Below are 22,554 nucleotides of genomic sequence, written 5' to 3' on the forward strand. Positions count from 1 at the left end.
GGGCCCGGGGCAAGGAGTGGCAGGAGTCGGGGAAGGGGAAAATCAGAGAGAAGGAACAGGATCAAAACTGCGCGACCCAAGAGCCACCGCTGAGTGAGGTCTAAGGCAGAGACCAGCCCACCTGCACAACTGAGGGTTTCCCCAGGACCAGGCCGTCCGGGCAGGAATGCGCGCATGCGTGCGCGGCCCTTCTCCTCTCTAAGCCTCAGTTTTCCTGAATTCAAACGAGCACCTCTCGAAAGAGAGCCAGCCGAGGCTCTTGCAGTCGTGGCGTCCCCTCCTGGGGCCAGGGCCAGGGCCATCCCGCGTGGCTGCCTCTGTGCTTCTGGTCTGCATGGCATTGCTTGGGCTGGACCAGTGTAGTGTGCCAATGAGTAGAAAGTGGTGGGGCTCCAAGGTAAGGAGTCTGGCTGAGGTGCAGGCAAGAGAGGAAGTGGAGGAGGGAAGCACAGGAAGGTGCCTGCAGCTACAGGGAGACCCCTCCCCCCGCCCAGGCACAATCTGATGGCCTTCCCAGCTCCCAGTGGAGAAGGCAGCCTAGGACTGAAGACACCCTAGCACTGCAGGCCCCAGGAAGCCTGGGAGGGAAGGGAGCAGTGTCCTGGGATGGTCAGGACAGCTCTGATGAAGGGCAGTCAAGCAGGGTCCCAGGACCCCTGGGGGCAGCAGGAGCCTGGGAGCCAGATCCATGAGTGCAGTAACATGGGGATGGCAACCTGAGGTGATGGAGGCTGGAGGTTTGGGAGAGGAGGAGGAGGAGGAAGAGGAGGAGACAGATGCCAGGCCAGAGTTTCCTGAGCAAGGAAGAGGCACAATCACCCCGGGCAGGAGAGGGAGATGGCAGAAGCTGCCACCCTGGCCATCCCTGGGGGTTGAAGGGGCAGCTGAGAAGTGGGCCAGCGGAGACAGGAGAGGCAGGCTGTCTGGGTTGCTCCCCTGGGTGGGGTAGGTGGACTGTTTCCTGCCGAACCCAGCCGTGGGCCGGTCCAAGAGGCAGCGTCCTCCACCTTAGAGAGAAGTCCTGATCTGATGGCGGAGCTCAGGGCCACCCCGAGGGAGCGCTGTCCCAAGGACACGGCCAGGCCTTGGGGAGCCTGCAGTCTAACGAAGGGGACAGCCTCCTCGCCTCTGGCCTCCAGTGGAGGTGGGGGCACAACTGGCTACTATACACACTGAGCCTTTCACGGGGGGGGGGGGGGACCCCAGCTTAAAGCAGCCCTCCGCTCAGCAGGGGAGGCTTCCTGAAGTGGATTTGGAGAGAGGTTTTGAAGATGGAGAGAGATGGGGGTTAGGGGTTCCTCCTCCGTTGGCCTGGGGCAGCGGGGGTGTGTGTGGGTGTGTGTGTGTGTGAGCTGGTGAGGATGAAGAGGGGAGAGTTGGCACAGCGGCCTCTGGGCAGCAACACTGGCCGGCCCTGGTGCCGGCGAAGACTCCTCGTGGGGAGGAGCCCCGTTTCCAGAGGTGGCCCTTTGACATTCAGGGGAGCGGCTGAGAGGAGAAATGACTTGGCCAGGATGACCCCGCTCCTTAGAGGCAGAGCTGAGACCGGAGACCAGATTGGCAGGCTCCCCTCTCGCCCCGCCCCCGCGGGCTGCTGACAATCCGGGGCTGTTATCTGAGGGCTCCAAGCGCGGGGCTCCCCCCCCCCCCAGGCGGGCTGTTAGAACAGGGGAAAGTACCCAACTCTCCAGGCCTCTCTTTCCCCATCTGTACTTTGGGCTCTTTCATCTCCGGAGGGGAAAGTCCTTTGCAGGAAGGTCCCAGACGAACGCGAGGTCTTGGTGGGGACCTGGTCTCCGGTTCCGGTAGCCAATAGGGGTGTCTGAAGCGGGAGAGGAAGGGCGGCAGAGGCTGGGGTACCCCCAGCGGATCGTGCGGGCTGTGCTTCCCAAAGGGCCCAGTCTGAGGATTGGGGGTGGGGGGGTGGGGGGCTACTTTGCATGTGATTTACATATCAATGGTGTGAACGCCAGGCCTGGCCGCTCGCTCTGGAATCTCCCTGGCTCCTGCTGCCTCCTCTGTGGTTTCCCCACCTGTCTGAGAGCCTCCTGGTTGCCAGTTGTGTGGCCACGCTGGGGAGGGGGTGTGGGAGTGGGGGTTCAGATGTTGGCGATCGGCTTCCCCAGGACCCACAAAGGGCCTTCCCGCCCGCCCCCTAGGCCCTAAATCGCCCCCCTGCTGCGCGCGGGGTGCCCGGGAGGCCTCCCCGAGGCCTTGTGGGAGGCTCCAGGCTGGCTGATGGCCTCCCACCGCTCAGCCTCCCCGAGCGGGGAGCCCGGCGGGAGTCCCTCGGGCCCTCCCCTGGCCGCCGGGGCCGGTGAGAGTGGTCCCTGCACCCCTACCCTCCTCGCCCTCCGCAGAGGCCGGGGCCTCGGCGGCAGTGGGCCGGCAAAGGGCTGTCCCCTCCCACTGGAGCCAAATAATTGCCTCCTGCTTTGTTGTGTGGTGTCTGGGGCCCGGGGCCTCTCATTTGTGGGGACGTGCTGTGGCGAGAGCCTCCCTGCGTAATTACCCTCCTCCCCATCGCCGCCGCCGCCGCCACTGAGCCTCCTGCGTCCGCTGGGCCTTACTCACACCGCCGGACGGACGGCAGCTCCCCGCCTCCCCGCGCCCAGGCGCAGGGAACCCCCTCCCCGTCCCACCCCGTCCTTTCCCGGCAAACAGCCTCTCTGCCGCCCCCTCCCCCACTCCCTGGAGCCCGGTGGGTCTGCCTCGGGGCATTCCTAGTCTGAATACATCCCTGCCTTGTCCTCCTCCCCCGGGAACCAGACCGGGGACGGGGCCCTGGGCACGCGCCTCGCCTTGCGCAACATCTGGACAGGAGATACACCTGTCCGGACTCGTCCCCAGTTATGGCTGGAGCGACCTGCAACCCGGATCCCTGAGAGAAAGCACTCCGCTCAAGCTTCTATTTTTTCCCCCCCTTTTCCTATTTCTCAATCGCCAGTTTATCTATTGGTTGGAAAGGAAAGGAGGAAGAGAGAAGGAGAGATAGTGCGTTCCCGAGGCAGTCGCACACCGAAGAAGAAATAGACTGCAGCTAAGAAACAGACACAGAGGAGCCACAGAGGCCACTGTAGAGAGCCTCAGGCACACACAGCGACAGAGGAATGGAGAGCTCGTCACGTCTCTTACACTGAGACAAAATTAGAAATAGGAGAAGCAAGATTTTATTAAATCTTGTGTGACTCTTGGAGCGTAGACCGTTGACGTGGAAGGAAGGCTGGCATCGGGGATGGAGAGGGACAGCAAGAGGCATTGGGAGGAGCCAAGACTCAAGTTATGAGGAGGCAGTCCCAGGTCACCGAGGTTTGCACGTAGTGGGTGCTCCATCAACTATAGGAGGACCCCTCTCTTCTGAGACCAGAACAACTGAAAATTTAAATGGTAACAACAGGGATGTCAGGTGGACTCCCAGAGGAGAGACTTTCCAAACATAAGAACCATTCACCATCAACAAAGATCCTACTATGTGCCAGACACTGTTCTGGGTGCTTCTGACACAATTACGGAGCAAATGATCTTTGGGAATACTGGAGGTTATGGACTCTGCCTGCTGGAAGGAAGATCAGAAAAGTACAAATTCCTCTTCTCGGGATGTTTTAGAGATGCCACTTCGACAGGATGTGTGCAGGGGGGTCCTGGGTTTTGCCAGAAAACGAGGGAAGGTGAGCTCTAGCTCCGGGTTATGGAGACCATCTATCTAACCAGCGGAGACCAGATCACCAGTGGTACACCCCACTGAGTTCAGAGCAGGCAGGGTGGATCCCTCCTGAGGTCACAGGTCACAGGCAGAGTTTCAGTGTCTGGCATGGCTGTGAGTTCTGGGGTACCAGCTGGGAAACCCACACATGGAGGATCTCTTCTCATCCAGAGAATGTGAAGTTGGGAGTAAGCTCCTTCATTGGGTGGAGAGAAACTCAGCAAGCTTAGGGTCCTGTAAGGTGAGCTCATTTCTCCCTCAGTCTCCAGGCAGGTCAGTCTTCAGGGAACTCTTCACCACCCTCCTGGTTCTCTCCTCACTCTTCAGGGGGACTTCTCTCGCCACCCCAGCTATCCCAGCTATCGGGAATTGTCCCGAAGGCCCACTTCAAAGCCCTCTCCCTCATTGGCAGCAGGGGAACGCAATGCTTCCTGCCCTTTTCAGGGTGGAGGGTGGACAAAGAAGCAAGGCTGTCATTTGACGAGGTGGGGACCCACGGCTCCTCCACAAACATCCCTCCACCTCTACCCAGCTACCTCTTTTAGGCCCTGCAGCAGAGGCAGGAGATGAAAGGGACAGAGCTGACCCTGAGGGGAGGGGGGAGAGCAGGTGGGACCTGACTGGGAAGGATTTCAGGAGCAGATAGAGGGGGTGGGGCAGAGGAGAGCAGGGATTCTGGCAGTGTCATTGGTTCCCTTGGCATCAAAGCATCCATTGGCTTCAGCAAAGTAGGACCCATTAGCGTGTTTGTGTTGAGTATGATGGTGGTGGTAGGGAACTGGGTGCAGGATCCTGGTATGCCAATGTGTTGACTCTGCATAGCTTCATATTCCTCCTTCCTACCCCACACACAAACACAGCTACATTCTCCAGAATCTGCCCTCACCAGACCTTCATTCTGGAGTGACCCCTGTGATCTTCCAGCTGAAGAAAGAGACACATGGGAGAGCCCCTTAACGGAATCATAAAGCAGAGATCGGGCCTGACCTGTCAAAATACTTTAATGTGAATGCTTATGAACCCTGACACGCATATAGGAAAGTGTCATGAGCTTATGACATAAGTAAATCGTACGTGAAAAACGGAATGCATTTGCACCAAGTGAACACACCTGGGTGCCCAGTGCGCAGCTCAAGGATCAGGACATAACCCTACCCCAAAGCCCTTGATGGGCCCCCTTCGGGTTACTAACCCCGCCCCCCCCCCCAAGGGTAACGGAATCTCTGTTCTGACTTCAAAGAGCACCGATGTTTTCTCACCTGTTTGTGCCTCTTTATAAATGCAGTCACATCCTGTGTAATATTGTATCAGCCTCTTTCCCACCACATGTTTGTGACATCCATCCTTTGCTTGAGGTTGAACCCGGCTGTCGGGGGAGGAGTGGGATGTATCAGAGGTTCTCCCCTTTGGGTCTCAAACTCAGGCTCGCAGAGATCCCTTTCAGAGCACCCCCACTTTGCTGGTGCTCTAGACTCCCAGGTTCCAAGCAGGATGAGCACTCTGGAAGACCTTGTCCTCTTGGGGCTCCTATCCAAGCTGGGATCTGGGAACCACTGGTCCCCGACCACACCCCTCCAAAGGGACTCCAAAGGAAGTCCCCAGCCTGGGCGGGGTACGTTAGATGGCGCTTTGAGATCTCACGATGAAAGGACTGCCCAAGGCCATTGTCCTTGGCCTCCTGTCCAGCTTGGTGGGGGAGGGGAGGGAGTACCCTGTCCCCTCGGGCTCTAGGGATGGGCATCAGCCTATTGGGATTGGCATTGCCAGGCTCTGGAGGTTTTTTTTGTTCTGGGAAGCTCCTGTCCAAAGAGGCAGGGAGCCCAGGCCTGAGATATTGGGGAGTGGGGAACCCAGGGCCCAGGCCCCAGGGTCTGCCCCCCACCTCCCGGGCAGCGCCCAGACAGCCCGGCTCTGGTGCCGTGTGTGGTTTCAGGATAAGCTGCCGATGCCACCCAGAGCGCCCTGCTGACAGACAAGGATCTCACCCGCTTTCAAAGACGCCCTTTCATCTGCCAGGGCTAATTACACCTGCAGAGCGGGGGAGAGGGCACTGGAGCCAGCCCCCTCCCTCTTCTCCTGTCCCAGCTCCCAAGCCCCCTGCCTCGGGAACCCATCTCCTCCCTCCCTTCTGCCAGTTTTAAAGCTCTGGCGGCAGCCTCAGCACCTGACAATTATGGCTCCTCTAGCGACAAGTGGCCCTGTCTCCTGGGAGGGAGGCACGGAGAGCAGGGGGCTGGAAGGTGGCCTGTTGGTGTACATGAGGGTCTGGGTGGCATCAGGAGGGTTGCTGAGAGGCACTGGGGAGCAGACGGGGGCTCATGAGTGTGAAAGTTCAAGTCTGTGATGGAGGCAGTTTAATGGAAGCCACGCGTACCTGGCAGCTCTGTGCTGGAATCCTGTTTCATTATTTTATTAGCTGCATGACTTTGCTTCCCACTTATTTGAGCCTCGGTTTTCTCTCCTATAAAACGGGGATGCTAGCACCCACCCATAGAGTGGCTGTGAAGAACAGGTGAGCCGATGCATATGAAGCGCCTAGCCTTTCGCAGGGGCTTATGCGGGCCTGGGAGGGATGCCACTTCACGTGGAGGCTCTTTGGACTCCCAAGACTGGGTAGGTCTCCACAGGACCCGAAGTTCACTCTCCTCCCAGCTCTTGATGCGCTGCTTTGCGCCAAGCCTAGGAGTCCGAGTCTCCTACCACCTTGCAAACAAATTCCTCGGTGCCGCGTTGTACCTGTCTTCAGCCCAGCGCTCAGAGCAGGGCAGGTGCTCACTACGCCATAAGCTGCCGTGGGAGTGGAGTGTGTGATGGAGGCACGTGACTGAAGGGCTCCTCTGGAGAGTGGGGGAGTCTCTGAGTCAGCACGAGTGTGTGTGTGACCGTGTGCACCACAGTGACACACTGAGAGGGTACATGTGTGTGGGTGTGCGCACGAGTGGTTACTGTGGGCGTAGGAGGGGCGGGGTGACTCCACAGCGTCTGTCTGAGTTCAGGTCTGAGTGAGCCTCGCAGTGAGTGATGACCTATGAGGGTGTGTGGACTGAAAATGTGTGTGTGTGTGTGTGTGTGTGTGTGTGTGATGTGGCAGAGGATCTACATGTGTGATTGCATGTGAAACTCTGGGCAGGAAGAGCCGTATCCATCTGTGTCTCGGGGGTTGAGGGGTGGGGGCAGGGCACATGGCTGTGCCTAAAGGTCTATTTAGGGCTTCCAGTGGTAGTGAGCTCTTTTTTTTATTATTATTTTTGTTGCTTTCAGAGAGGAAGGGAGAGGGAGAGAGAGAGAGAAACATCAATGTTGAGAGAGAATCATTGATCGGCTGCCTCCTGCAAGCCCCACTCTGGGGATCAAGCCCGCAACCCGGGCCTGTGCCCTGGCCGGGAATTGAACTGTGACCTCCTGATTCATAGGTCGATGCTCGACCACTGAGCCACACTGGCTGGGCAGCAGTGAGCTCTTTAGAAGAGCAAATAAGGTCCCCAACCAAGGTCCTTCCAAGGCCCTTGACCTGGGAGAGAAGGAAGTGTAAGGGCCACTCCTTTCCCAGAGCAGAGTCAGCAGGAGGCAGCTGCCTCCCTAAGGCCACAGTCCTCCGCCCCCTCCCGGTTCAAGGGAACGGGGAAGGTGCTGGCAGTGGGTGGGTCCCAGGGGCCGGGGTGGTGATTTGCCCTTGAATGGAAGGCGTGAGTCCACACTCCAGGGGTTTTGCACTCAGCCCCTTCATGGTTCTACCACCCCAAAGCAAGAAAGTTCTGCTTGGCGTCTAACCGAAATCCTCTATATTCCAGGCCAACCTAGGCTCTGCCCTCCCATTGTCACATCCTTACGTAGACATGAGCCATTGACCGTGGAAACCCTGGATCCTCAAGTCAGGAAGCGCTGACATCAAGGTTCCTCCCCTTTCCTTCCAAGCCTCGTCATTTCTCTTTACCGCCACGTCCCCTCCTCTGACCGAGTCCATCTCAGGAAAGGTAATTCCCCAAGCTCACCCTGACGGCAGGTCCTTCTAGAGTCTAACCAACTTCCCTCATGTTCTCAGGCCCTGCTCAGGGGCTGGGAGCAGGGGGACCCCACTGGAGCAGCTCAATGAGACGGGGCGGGGTGGGGGTGGTCTGATGGCCTAGCTGAGGTCACCGGCCACTGCAATACGTCAGTGGTGGGTGTGTAAGTCCCAGCCACCGCACAACCTCCCTTTCATCTTTTGTTCCTGCCAGCCCGGCCCGTTCCCACTGCGGATTCTCGGATTCCCAGCGTGGCGTATCCGATGAGCCAGAGTCTTCGCCCGGACACGATCTTCTCCCGGCCCTGCCCTCTGCTCACCTCCTCCTCCCTGTCTCCCTCCCAGCCATAAGGAAACCACTTTCGGGGAGGGGGGGGGGGCGAGGGCTTGGGGGCGCAGTTGCTTGCAGTCCTCCCTCCTTGCTCCTCTCTTTGCCAAGCCACCACCTGCCACCAGGGACATTGTGGTCGGACACAAAGAAGGACTTTAAGGGGTGTTATCCAGCGGGGAACTTGGGCAGGTGGGAGCCCCACTTTCCCTGGGAGCAAGAGTGCCAGTCAGAGGGTTGGGAGGGAAAGGAACAGTGTGCCTGGGAGGGGGGGGGGGGCGGAGAGGTGGGCAGGGTGACTTCTCCAGCCTCCCTTCCGCCCTCGGAGGCCATCCTCAACCCTCTGTTCCCCACAGATGTTTGCTGCTCCGGTTTGGCAGCCAATCCCCAAACGTTTCTCCATTCACCCGGGCTTAGAACCGGGTTTCCACATCACTGGCAATGACTGCTCTCCTTGCACCCTCCCAGCTGCCCTCCTGACCCTGTGTCTGGGCTCCCCGTCCCTCCCCTCCCCAACTTGGGCTGATCTGCCTCCTCATCTCCAGGAATTCTGTGGCTTGGATTTTCTACTCCAAACACCTTCTCACATCTCTCCCCCCGCCCCCAGGGAGCCCTCCCCTGGCCTTGCTTTTTCTTCCTGCCCTACCCCATCTCCCCAGTCCTGATGTCCATTCCCATTCTTTCAGCCCGTCTGCCAGGGTGTCTCCTGCTGTGTGGGTTGCGTCTTGTTTAGATAAGCCAGGAGTTCCCTGAGATGGGACCTGGATCTCCCCCCACCCCAATTAGAAACACCCCAGGGAGCCCTGGCTGGTGTGGCTCAGTGAGTTGGGCGCTGTCCCATGCACTGAAAGGATGCTGGTTTGATTCCTGGTCAGGGCACATGCCCAGGTTGCGGGCTCCATCCCCGGTGGGAGGCCTGCAGGAGGTAGCCAATCGATGTTTCGCTCTCCCATCCATGCTTGTTTCTCTCTCTCTCTCTCAAAAATCAATAGAAATATTATTTTAAAAAAGAAAGAAAGAGACAACCCAGGGATAGGAACCTTCATGTTTTCCCAACTCTCAAGAAAAGTTCTTTTTTTTTTTTAAATATATTTTATTGATTTCCTACAGAGAGGAAGGGAGAGGGATAGAGAGTTAGAAACATCGATGAGAGAGAAACATCGACCAGCTGCCTCCTGCACACCTCCTACTGGGGATGTGCCCGCAACCAAGGTACATGCCCTTGACCGGAATAGAACCTGGGACCTCTCAGTCTGCAGGCCGACGCTCTATCCACTGAGCCAAACCAGTCAGGGCACAAGAGAAGTTCTTGAGAACAGAGGGGATAAGGGCGATTGTCGGAGGAGGTGATGTGAAAATCAGAACTGTGTCTCCCCTGAGCTCTGGCCCAGGGAGCAGGGCAGAGAAGAGGAAGGAAGAGTTGTGAAAGTTTAGTGGGGAGGAGTTGGTGGGTGGGGGGAAGAGGAAGAGTTTTGATGGCTCTTCTGATGGATCTGGCTAGACTCCAGCCGCTAGAGGGTCCCCGGAAGGTTTAATAAAGCAAAGGCGGGGAGAGGTGAGAGCCCTTCCTATAGGGCAGGCGAGGGGGAGGCCAGCTTTGGTGGCCAGTTGTCGAGGGCGGAGGGAACCTGCTCCATCGGCCTCCTCTTTCTGGAGCCACATGCCTCCCAGTAGCATTGGGATGCCCCGGGCTCACTGCAGCCATCCAGAGTCACAAAAGGCGCTAACAAAAGCCCCCAGGCATCCTCCAGTCTTGGCCTGGAAGAGAAGCCATGGGGTTCTAATCCTGGATCTGCCATTAATTAATTTGCTGAGTGATCTCTGGCAAGTTCCTCAACTTCTCTGGGCCTCCCTTTCCTGTTCCCATCCCTCCACCCCGTGAACAGGTGCCTGAGGAGGGAGGCGGAGCCTCCTCCAGGCTCGCTCTGAGGCAGAGGATGGATGAGATGACCTTCCCAGAGGCCAGGGCCACTGGCTTGGGCATGGACCCTTTCTCTGGTCAGTGGAGCAGGTTGATGAGGGGGATATAGTGCTGCTTCACTCCTGAGGGGATCATTAATCCCTCCCACCTTCTTCCCCACCCTTCCTTAGGGTGTCTCCCCATGAATCCCTCCCCCCTCCCCCCTCCCCTCCCCCAGCCCTGGGCCTCCTCCCTTGACCCACCCCCACCTTCCTGCCCACCTGGGGGCTGGCCCAGGAGCAGGAGCAAACCCTTGGAGAGAGACGGAGAGGGAGAGAGAGGAGCCCTGAGCCCAGCAGTCCTGATGAGCAATAATTTGTTTTATGACAGAAAAGGAAATTGTCTTCAGTTTCACAAGAGTGAAACGAATTCGTTTGAAGTAGTTTGCCCTGCGGCAGGCAGGAGAAGGTTTCTCTCCCGAGCTTGCCTTCCCTCTCCTGCTCTCCCCCTCTCTCCCTCTTCCCTTCTAATTACTGCAGCTTCCAAGCTGTTGGCATGAGGTGATGCCAGGCTGTCAGATGCCAACTGCCCCAGGATCTCACCTCTTGGGCGTGGATAGGGGGATGGAGCCACAGGAACAAGGTGGGGTGGCTCTCGGTTCAACCTCTGCCATGCCCTAAGCCTTACCTGGCACCATCGGGGAGGGAGGAGGAGGGCTGGGGCAGAGGGCAGCTCGGCAGGCCCAGGAGAGCGCTCAGCCTTGGGAGGCACTAGCACTTTGAGGCCCAGGGAGCCACCTGTCATGACCTCCTGGGCTGTCCTGCATGGACTGCCCCTGCGTCCTGACCAGCCCTCTTTCTTCACCCTCTCTTATAGCATCCTAGGAGCCGACCACCATGGTGGCATCGGGGCAAGAAAACGAACCATTGCCACCTATTGGTGTCAAGACTCTAAGATTCATTTGGGGTGGGCAGGATGGGGGAGACAGCACCTGTGGATCATCAATGCTCTCATTAAGAAATCCAGTGGAGCCCTAGCTGGCTTGGCTCAGTGGATAGAGCGTCAGCTTGCGGACTGAAAGGTCCTGGGTTTGATTCCGGTCAAGGGCACATGCCTGGGTTGCAGGCTCGATCCCCAGTAGGGGACGTGCAGGAGGCAGCTGATCAATGATTCTCTCTCATCATTGATGTTTCTCTCTCTCCCTGTCTCTTCCTCTCTGAAATCAATAAAAATGTTTTTAAAAAAGAAAGAAAGAAATCCAGTGCCGCCCTGGTCAGTTTTCTCAGTGGTTAGAGCGTCGACCCAAGGACCGAAGGGTCACTGGTTCGATTCCCGGTCAGGGGCACGTACCTCGGTTGCAGGTTCGATTCCCAGCCCCAGACCGGGCACGTGCAGGAGGCAACCAATGGAAGTGTCTCTCACATCAATGTTTCTCTTTCTCCCTCCCTCGTTTTACTCTCTCTAAAAATCAATTGGGGGGGGGGGGGCATTCTTGAGTGAGGATTAAAGAAAAAAAGAAGTCCAGTGGACTGAAAATCATGGGCCCTTCCTATGTCCACTCTAAGGGCTCCTCCCTCCTCCTCGCCCTCCCTTCCTCCCTTCCTCTTTTTCTTCCCGCTCCCTATCCATCCTTCCACCCATCCATTTCACAAACTTAGAAAACCTTTATAGAGTGTCAGGCACCATTCCAAGCACTGGGAGTGGAGCGATGCACAAAAATTCCTGGCTCCATGCAGCTTACATTCTAGTGAGTGCTGTGTGAGCTACAGGGCGGAGTGGCTGTGCCTAGCACATGCCTGACACAGAGTAGGCACTTAAAACATATTTGCTGAATAAGCAACTAAATGCCCAGTCTGAATGAAAGTGACGTGACAAAAGCTCAGCTGCTGAAGAAAAAGAACCTCTTGTTTAACCCCTTTTCTATCAGCCCCACCCTCCCTCCTTTCCTCTCCTGAGAGCCCTCCTGCCATGGCCCTCGGCGAGGTTGAGAAGGGGCAGCTGGCTGCATGGGGAGCAGGCAGCCGCCAGGCTCCAGGGCTGCCAACCCGGCACCGCTGCTTGGCGCTGGGCGCCCTCTAAAACAACAAACTTTATGTCTCTAATTGGGCACTTCCTGTTTGTCTTGATATTATCTCTGGTCCTTGAAGTCCACAGGCCCAATCCAGGGCCGGGCAAAGGGCAGGAACTTTGGGGACTCAGTACCCTGCGCTGTAGGTGTCTCAGCTGTGCTTGCTCAAGGGCACTGGGCAGAGGTCTGAGGTCTAATGCCCCAGGGCACTGAGTGAGGAGCCCGGGCCCCATCCCACACCACAGCAAGTTCCTAGATTCCGGGTTCTGGCCATCGTGGGTCCTTGGATCCGTGACATGCCTTTCCCTTAATAGCTCTTGGTTTTCTAACGCTGCAGAGCTGCAGAGCAGAGACCTCAGGGTGGGAATCCCCAGGCTTCACTGCTCTCTCCCTTTCTGATTCCCAACTGGGCTGGGAAGTCCTTCTTGATGTCTAACTTCAATACCTTTCACTAGCCTTTGGGAAATGGCTCCAGCTTTGGGTGCTCTAGCAGCCAAGTCTTACCTGGCTTAGGTTCCTGAACCAACAGTATGGCCACTTTACACATGAAGCTTCTACATTTTGAAGTCCCCCCTGGGCCCAGCTGTCTCCCATCGAAGCAGCCCCCCACCTTGTGATTATGTCCACCATGCTAGGCATCGTGGCTGCCCCCGTGGGTGGTAGGATCAGGGCAAATTCCAGACAGGCCCCCACCCCGTGCAGAGGGGCAGCCTCTGCCACCCCCAGAGCTCCAGGTAATAACCCAGGGGCCACACCAGGCTCGCCAGCACCTGAGCCACCGGCAGCAGATAATGACGGGGGAGCTGGGCAGGCAGAGCCAACCCCTCAATCAGGAAGCAAATTAAAAAGGGGAGGAATCTCCCAGACAGACCACAACAATGAGACCGGCCCCCTTTCCAGGGCACTGCCCGCCTTCCCCCCAACCCACCTAATTTTGCCTGCCAGGCCCTGGTACCCAGCCCCCCCCTCTCTAATCCCCCTGTTGTGGAATCCAGCTGGAGGTTTTCTGGGTGACCCTGGCTGCAGGTTGGGGGCAGTACCCAGCTGGCCAGGACTCAGGATGCTGGGCCTCTCAGGGAGCCTCATCTCCCTACCTGATCATGGGTTCCTGACAAGGTGCTGGGCACGGTGGGGGGTGAGAGAGGAAGACTGGGTCCTGCTTCTAGTGCAGCATCTTGAGCCCATCTGGACGGCTGTGACAAAGGGATTTATAGAGAATCAGCCTCTTCTGAGTCAGCCCCTTCTCTGCAAAGGGCACAATTCAATCCAGTGCAACGTGTATTTATTGCACACTCAGTACTCGTTACTGTTCGAGATGCTGGGGGGATACAAAGATGAACAGAGATAAAGATTAAAAAAAAAAAAAGATGAACAGAGAAAATGCCAATCTTTCAAGGAGCTCATGATCTGACACACACACACACACACACACACACACACACACACACACACAACTACCCATCAGACAGTGTTAAGCCCTCTGTATGTTAGGACTATGGGAACACAGAAGAGGGTACCTGGGAGAACTGGAGAAGGCTTAACAGAGGAGGGAGACGTATGAGTTGGGCTTCAAAGGATCGACAGGAGCTCACAGACAGAGAACTAGGAAGAGCATTTCAGACCAGGAACAGTACGGGGCATGAAAATGTATGAACAATAAGGATGGAGCGGGATCCCCCTGTGGCTGGGACCTGGAGAGTGTGGGGGAGGCGGCTGGACAGCTAGGCTGAGCCCAGACGGGATGCAGGGCTTCAATTCCAGGCCTAAAGAGTATGGATTTTTTTTTTTCCCTGTTGGTAATGGGGAGCTATCGAATGCTTTTGAGCGGAGGCATGACGTGATCAGGGTGCTGCAACCCTGGTAAGAAGTTTTAACTGCCCAGAGGGACAAAGTAAATTCTGATTTTTCTTCCTCTGCTTTTCTCCATGACGCCTGTGAGATCAGCCCCTTCTCCCAGCTCCCACTCACTGCCCTTGCTCCTTTTGTCCCAAACTTCCAACTCATTATACCAAACAGGCTAACAGGGCAGAGGGCTTCGGCCTCCCCCGGCTCTCACCCCAGCCCTGCACGCCCCAGACATCCGCTGGACCCCTCTCCATCTGTCATACAACCAGGGCCTGTGTGTGTGTGGGGAGGGGGAGAGGGGGGGATGAATAAGGGGATGGGTGGGCAGAGAAGGGATGGCAGGGAAGCTGAGCTCATTTCCTTCATGGGTCTTTGGGTCTCAAGGCTTCTGTTATGACTTCCCACCTGACCCATGCTTCTGCCTTCGCTGCTACCCACCTCAGCTAAGAGATTCTGGAAGCTTTGATTTCAGGGAAACATTTTTTCTAATTTGCTCAGCTGTGGCTTATCTACCGCCTTCTCAAACAAGGCACTGGGCTGAGGACTGTGTGGAATGAAAAGGACACGATCCTTGCCCTCCAGGAGCCCGCCGACCCACTGGTAGGGACATAAGAAGGCGATTCCATGGAAACAGGTCATGTGGCAGCCAGTACCGAGGAAGTTCGGAGGAGCAAGCCAGTGACGTGCTGCTGCTCAGAGGACTTCATGGAGAAGCCGTCTTGCAGGATGGGAGTTTGAAGGATGGAAAGCCTTTCTGAGGCGGAGATGGGGTGGCAGGGTGGAAATAGTCGGAGGAAAAGTAGGAAGGCTGGGCGTATTTGATGAACATTGAGTCCAGCGGGCTGGCCTGGCCTGGAAGGTTTGTACAAGGACCAAGGGAGATGAAGATTGCAACGGTGATGGAGGCCAAGTAGGAGGGTCTTGAATGTTATGGTTACCCCTGGGGAGCCAATGGATGTGTTTGACGTGGAGAGTTCCAAGATGGAGCGGCAGTTCGGGATGATTCATCTGTTGTTGGTCTGTAGGACAGTGCAGGTGCCTGGGCGCAGAAGTGGCAGAAAGCTTAGAGGAGATCTGAGAAATAATCCAAATGAGAAGTAATTCCTGTCACCACGTTGGCACGTCTCTAGGATTTTCATAGGCCAGTTGCCATTCCCAATTCATTCATCCACCCAACAACTATTTATTCAGCACTTGCTAAGTACTACCAGGGACCATTTTCGGCTCTTCCTCCCCCCCCCCCCATGACTTTTGGATTTGAAGACAAAGGTAAACTCTCACCCTCCCCTCATGCACCTGAGGACCTTAGCCCAGTCTCTCTCCCAACTCCATCCCAAACTAATCCAGTAGCTTCTGTCTTTGGAGAAGGTATATAAAAAATATATGTATTTTTTTTAAAAAAGCAATAGAACACATGCAGCCCGGCCAGCGTGGCTCAGTGGTTGAGTGTCGACCTAGGAACCAGGAGGTCATGGTTCCATTCCAGGTCAGGGCACATGCCCAGGTTGTGGGCTCGATCCCCAGTGTGGGATGTGCAGGAGGCAGCTGATCAATGACTCTCTCATCATTGATGTTGCTAACTCTCCCTCTCCCTTCCTCTCTGAAATCAATAAAATATATGTATTTTAAAAAGTAGACAGCGGAGTGTAGGGGGGACCTGGGATCTCTGGGGGAGGGAGGCTGGGAAGGAGGAGAAAGATGGAGAGAAGAGTAGGAGACATCTGGGTAAGGATGGGGGGTGGGAGGGAGGGACAAATTAGAGAGCTGGAGAAGGAAGTAGAGTCTTAGCAGCTCGAGGAGGTGGGGGACTGGGAGGCGAGGGCAGAGGAAATGGGCCCAGGCACTGGAGACAAAAGTCTGGGAGTCTGAGCCTCTGAGGAGCCACCTGGAAGGTGCAGGCAGCGGCAACATCAAACTTGGGATCGGAGGGTTGGCTCTGGAGTGAGCCGGAGTGGGGGGGAGGAGGGCGTGTGGATCCAGGGAGAGCTGAGAGCAAGAGAGAGGGGCTTGGGTCTATCATTAACCCCGCGGGGTCCTCACACTCACCCAGCACCAGAGTCCCACCCTCCGTGTGTACCCACCCCCAGCTTTCCTGCCTTGTCATTGGTGGTGAGGAAGCACGTAGTTCTGAGGTACAAAGGGAGGAGGAAAGGGGGTCTCCTGCCAAATAGGGTCTGGGTTCTGTTAGTAACTCCCCTCCCCCCAAACCACTCAGGTCTCTACCTACCCTTCACTGCTCCAAAGCTGGGAAAGGGGTGTGGGCTAGCAGGGCCAGCCCAAGATTTGTCTTTTCCTCCCCCCAACTCCCCTTCACCCCAAGGTTCTCCCATCTTTTGAACTGGACCTGCTACCTAAGCATATGGAACCGATTGAAAGAATTTGTATGCTCACCTTATAATTTATGCAAATCAACTCTGTAATTAACTATAATTTGGAGGCATCCTTTGGTATTTGAGACATTTATCCATGAGGAAATGCCCTGGTGATAATGCTCCCGTATTAACAGTATTTACTCCACCTGTGTGGTCTCCGCGGCTGTTTCCCCCCTCACTCCACTTTCTGGGCTGGAAGATAGGGGGGGACAGGGAAGCCCCTCCCTGGAGCCGCCTCAGTCCTGCCGCCTGGGTGCCCCAGGGGGCTGTGCTGGCCCTGTCCTCCTGATTGTGCTGAGGATTGAAGGAAGGGGTGCAGCGCTGCCTCCTGAGCCCCCCCACCGCGCTGCCCTCTCCTGCCTGATGGGTGGCTCTCTGCAGAGCTTCTTAGCTTTCTTAAGGGCCTCAATGTTCTCATCTCTGAGATGGGTAGAGGAAGGACCTGTCGAGGCCTTTACGGGATAATTACTGAAAAGCTAATGAAGGGACTGGGAATCCCCCAGTCTAGAGGTTTCTGGGGGTGGAGGGGGAGGAGCAGGACAAAGTTCAGGGCAAAGACTGTCTGACTCACCCCTGTGGGGGACTCGGGGGAGGTGGCATACAAGCCTTGGGTTACTGGGTTCTGGGTGTGTGCAGAGGGGGTGCCCAGCAGCTTCTGTTCTCAGTGTCAAGGGCGTTGAGCTATGGCTGAGAATGGGACATGAGCACATGAAAAGTCTCCGGGCCACTCTCCTACGTGGGTCAGAATCCCCAGCTTCAGAGAGCTATGGGGAGCTGGTCTTACTCTGTTTCCTCTCCTTTCTCCTTCCTGGCCTTTTGTCCTTCTCTGCTCTAACACATGCTCCTGTTAGCCAGCACGCCTGAGCTGACAACTGCCCTAACTTTAAGTTCATGGAAATAGTTGGGGCTGTGGGGGGCTCCACCTAAATTCACCTCCAGGCCCCTTCTCCCTTGCCAGGCCATGTTCCCAGCCTCTGCACTCTCCCGGGGTTCCAGGACCCCTGAACTGTCCATAAGAGTTCTTGGCTGGGCTCTGCCTCTGGTCTTAGGTGACCGCTTATTTATCCCAAACTGCCTCACCTTGTCCTAAATCGGGGAGAGAGCCATTTGGCAACGAGAGATCCCAGATCCAAAAGGTGGGTTACAGTGAATCGTCCTGGGGACCTAAGTCGGGTAGGGGACGAAGAAAAGGGAGGAGGAGGAACGAACCTCCAGCAGAAGTAGGAGAGACCTGCTGGAGTAGCCAACATCACTGATGGGGAGTCTGCAGGGAGGGACCAATTTTGTGTGTGTGTGTGTGTGTGTGTGTGTGTGTGTGTGTGTGTGTGTCCTAGGCCATAAAAGTGGTACTTCTTTCTTTCCCACCCAGTCCATGGAGGAACCCTCCAAAGGAGGGGGAAGGAATTTGGAGAGTTCCAGCCACCCCAGCTCTCTGCCCTGGCAATGCTCTCACTTCCTCCATCCTGCAAGAACCACTCTGTCCCCCTCCCACTGCCCATCCAGCCTCTGGAGAGGGAAGGAAGTCTTACTCTCCCACCCCCACCCCCAGCTGCCTCTGGGAGAAGAAATCCTTTTTTCCTGGCACACCTCAGAGACTCAGATCTCACCCCCTACCACTCCCCCAGGAGAGCCGGGGGCCACTGTTTCCTGGATTATCCTAAAAGCTTTGGAGGCCGTGAGGACTTGGCAGCACCCCTGCCCACACCTCTCACCTCCCCCTCTGCTCTGACTGTCGCCTCCTTTATAAAGCCTGGCTCTCCCAACACCCCCACCTGCCCCTCACCACCGCTGCCAGCTCTGGGCTCCATGGACTGGTAAGAGGCTCCCTGTCCAGTTCAGGGGGTGGAGGTCTCCACTTACAGGGGACCGTTGAGAAGGGTTGGGAAGTCTTGATTTTTCTCTGAATTGGGGCGGGGAAGATAAGAGGGAGATCTTGAAGGTCTCCGTATGGAGAACCAAAGAGAATTCCTTTGGAGGTCTTTGGAGGGCTGGGCTGAGATCTGAGGGAGAAGTGGAGTGGATTCGCCAGTTAACAGATGACCGACCGGGGGGCTTCATTCTGATAAAAAGGTGGGCAAATATTAACAGACAGGGCGCACACTCACCTCACAGAAGTCCAGGCATGACAAACACCTGCAGAAGTAGCAGGGGGGAAATCACGGGGCCTGTCCTGTGGGGAACTCCCTTTGTCATAGAGGAAGAGGACAGGCAACCCACATTCAAAGGCACACACGGCAAGATGAGTGCACACAGGCGTAATGTGCACACACACATTTGTAGATTACCCCCCACCCCCAACATACAGACGCACTGTCCTCAGCGAGGTTCACCTTTCAGACTGAAAATGGATGTGGATGCCAGCGATGTTTGGGTTTATGGTAGAACTAATGTCCAGCCCAGTGCTCGGCCCTAGGTAGACCCTCAGTAAATGTTTGCTGAATGAACAATGGATGAATGAAAAGATACCATTTGGCCCCAGCTCTGGACTCATCCAGTGTCCCAGGAGCCTGGGACAGCGGGTGGAAAGAAGAAAGGAAAGGAGAAACGTGTTGGTATGCAACGTCACCAGCTTGCATTCTTCCTGGTGCAGCTTGGCGAGTGGTATGGGGAGGACAGAAGACTGAGCAACTAGGAGGCCAGGAATTAGGAGAATGGGGCTTTGGTCCCTGATCTGCTTCTAACGTGCTGTGTGACGCTGAGTTACCTGCCTCTCTGTTCTGGGGTTGTTTCCCTACTAGTGAAATGAGGACTTGCACTAGACAATGGTTATGCGTAGTCCAGCTTAGATATTCTCATAGTGCAATCTCCACGGAAAGACAACTGAGGTTTGGAAGGGACCACAGATGTAGCTGTGACTTGTCCCAACAATTCAAGACAGCTTTGATCTAGGGATCAGCTTAAGAATGCTGTCCCCTCCACCTTCAGGATCAAGGGGAGCCAGACTCCCAGAGCCATCACCGATGCCATAGTGAGGCTGGATGGAATAGTAGGCAGAACATAGGCGTTGGAGCCTGACAGATCTGAACTTGATTTCCTTCTCGGTCTCTTAACAGCTGTGTAATCTTGGCCAGGTCATTTAACTTCTTTGATGCTTGGCAGAATTCCCCATCTGTACAATGGGAATAATAATAACTACTTAGCTGCATGCTGATGAGAATGAAAGATATTTGGATAAAGCGCCGGGAATATAGTAGATGCTCAATAAATAAATGTGAGTTATGATAAAATTGGGGACTAATGAGGCTGTTCCATGTACAAAATGGATTGCCAACTATCAGTGAGGTGTGAGAATAGGAGTGGCAGGAATGGGAGATGGACCCTTGTGTCAAAATCTGTCTACCCCTTTGAGGGAATAAGGGAGAAGGGCAGAAATGGCCCAAGTCCTGGGCAGATCTCAGTTTGTGTGGGATGAGTGGTGGGCAGCATTGTTCATTTTGAGATGAGATAACACTGGGCAGTTATGTCCACATCAGACCCTGGGCCCTGTTCAGGAGGAAAACACCTGGCAGGCAGGAAGTGGAAAGGGCTGGAATCAGAGGAGCGCAAGTAGAAGGTCTTCTGGAAGGAAGATAGCGAATGAATGCCCGAGTCAGCAGCAGAAACCTAGGCAGGACGGGAAGTCAGAATGGCTGTGTTGCCAACACAACTGCATTCCTGTTAATTTTTGGAATATTTATATTGATTTTAGAGAGGGAGATGGGTAGAGAGATTAGAACATTGATTGGCTGCCTCCTGCATGCCCCCCACTGGAGACTGAGCCCACAACCCAGGCATGTGCCCCTACTGGGATTCCAACCTGTAAACTCTTGGTTGATGGGTCCAATGCTCAGCCATCGACCCACACCTTCAGGGCCATTACTGTTCATTTTCATGCCGATAAGCCACAGGCAGATGGAGGGTCTTTGCTCCTGGGAACCCAGGTGTGTTCAGGTCAGGGTGGGGTGGGGTTACAGGGAGCCTGGAGTGAAAGTGATGGATGTCTACCATCTGGGAACTGGATCCTTTTCCCTATTGCTTTTCAGGGAAACAGAAGCCAGCGAGATAAGACAATCTGATGCCATAAATAAATGGAGGGGGGAACTCTGAGCAGGTGTTAGCGCCTCAAAAGCAGTAGCTTTGGGAGAAGCCAGAAGGCTAGAGGGCTGCAGGGAGGAGGAGGCAAGGGATGCCTAGGGGTGGAATGGGACTCAACCCAAGAATCTGAGTCACAGGCTCTGTGACATGAGCCCCTAACTCTGTTCTAGTCACGGCTGTGAACTGGGGTGCAGACCCAAATAGCCAACACCTGCAGGCTGAGTGAACAGAAATAGAAACATGAGGATAGCCTGGCCGGCGTGGCTCAGTGGTTGAGCATCGACCTATGAACCAGGAGGTCATGGTTGGATTCCTGGTACCGGTGCACATGCCCAGGTTGCAGGCTCGATCCCCAGAGTGGGGTGTGCAGGAGGCAGCCAATCAATGTTTCTCTCTCATCCCTGATGTTTCTCTCTCTCTCTCTCTCCCTCTCCCTTCCTCTCTTAAATCAATAAAAATATATATTTAAACACACAAAAACATGAGGATAGAGAGGGTTGTCAATGTATTAGTGGCCACAAAGATCCAGAGCAATTCTTGGCAATCTATACTTCAGGGGCCTGAGTATGGGGAAGAGGAAACCCTACGGATCGGATCAGAAAGCACAAGCCTGATGTGATGGAGGTGGGGGGTGGAGAGGCGCCTTCCTGGCTTCCCAAGCCCCAGTCCTTAGACTCCCAAGGGCAGCGGCTCTAACCCAGCGGCTTGTAGCTTAGCAAGTACAAGGCTGGGGCTAGAATTTAGTCCAAAGACCTTTGTGAATATTCCTTAATGCAACAAACATTTGCTGGGAGCCGACTTTTTAAATAATCATTAACAACAACAACAACAATGATATCTTCCGTTTTCGGTGAGCTTACCGGGCGCCCACGGGGCTAAGTGTTTTAACGACATCAATTCCTTTAAGCCCCAGGAAGCCCTTCCAAACTTGTCCTGGGGTTGTCCTGAGGAGGAAACTGAGGCACAGAAAAGAAGTAGAGGCACAGATTAAATCAGACATGGACTCTGGATGTGAGGGCGCGTGTGCTTCTTGGGAAACCACACACACAAAGACGGAGCTTCCAGGTGGCGTGTGGACTGTTTAGCCATTTAGTAAGTGGCACTTGGGTCGCGTCGCAAACGGGAAGGCAGGGCTGGTACACCAACACCGCGGCTGCAGGAGCCAGAGGGAATCAGCCTGAATCCCGGTCCGGTCCGGAGGTGCGAACCGTCAAGACAACAAACAAACAAGACACGAACCTTTAAAAAGCCAATGGCAGCGCGCTCAGGGCCAGCCAACTGGCACAACAAACAAACAAAAAAATACGACAATTGATCCGAATTCCCCTCCAAGACAAGGGTCACTTGGGGAAGTCAATGTGGCGGGTAGAGGAGACGCCAACCGGGAAGGCAGCAGCGGACTAACGGGGTGCAGAGGCCAGGCAGGTGGGGGGGATGGAGGGCGGGGGAAGAAGGGCGCCGCGCTCCCCACCGGCGCTCGCTGGGTATCTCGATCCCCTCGGATCTGGAGAGAAGGGTGGGAGCGGCGAGCGCCCTGAAGTTTTGCCAGAAAGCTGCATCGGGCACTAGAATGTGCATTCGTTTTTATCAAAGGAATCCTAGGCCCTTCCCCAGAGTTAAGAACCTCGGGGTGAGGATCGGGAAGGAGTGGTGGCCAGGGGTCCCTCCGTTCGGGCGCCCGCTCCGGCTTCCAGGGCCGGGCGCGCGGGGCGAGGCGGCGGGGCAATGTGAGCGGGGGGTTGAGTCGGCGCCCAGGTAGCTGCCGAAGGGAAGATGGAGAGTGAAAGCCCAGGGGCCTGGGAGGTGAGTGGGGCGGGCAGAGGTGGGCCAGCGGGGGAGCTGATGGGAAAGAAGAGGAGGCGGTCACCCCGGAGAGGGAGAGCCCAGGACGGGGGAGGGAGGTGGTGGTGGAGAGAGGCGGGGGGGGGGGGGGAGAAGGGGGGGACAGGGAAGGAGGGGGGCAGTCCAGATAAGTTTCTCACGGCCTGGGGCTGGGGGGAGAGCGGACACACACTCGGCGCTCAGTCCTGCTTCCTTCTCTCCTCTCAGTTCCGAGGCAGCGCTCGGGGGCCGAGGGCCGTCGAGGCCAAGGGCGCCCTAAGGTGGCTCAGTATCACCCCGAGGCCCGCCCCCTCTTTGATCCCCCCCCCCCCCCTCCAGGGTCGGAGTGAGTCCTGCGTCCGCAGCCCTACCAAACCAGCTCCAGGGCAGCTTTCTTCCCCGTGGGGCGGGTCCTGGAACCTGGGAAACACTCCGCCCGC

The sequence above is a fragment of the Eptesicus fuscus genome, chromosome 20 (genome assembly GCF_027574615.1).
Source record: "Eptesicus fuscus isolate TK198812 chromosome 20, DD_ASM_mEF_20220401, whole genome shotgun sequence".
In the NCBI taxonomy this organism is placed as follows: Eukaryota; Metazoa; Chordata; class Mammalia; order Chiroptera; family Vespertilionidae; genus Eptesicus; species Eptesicus fuscus.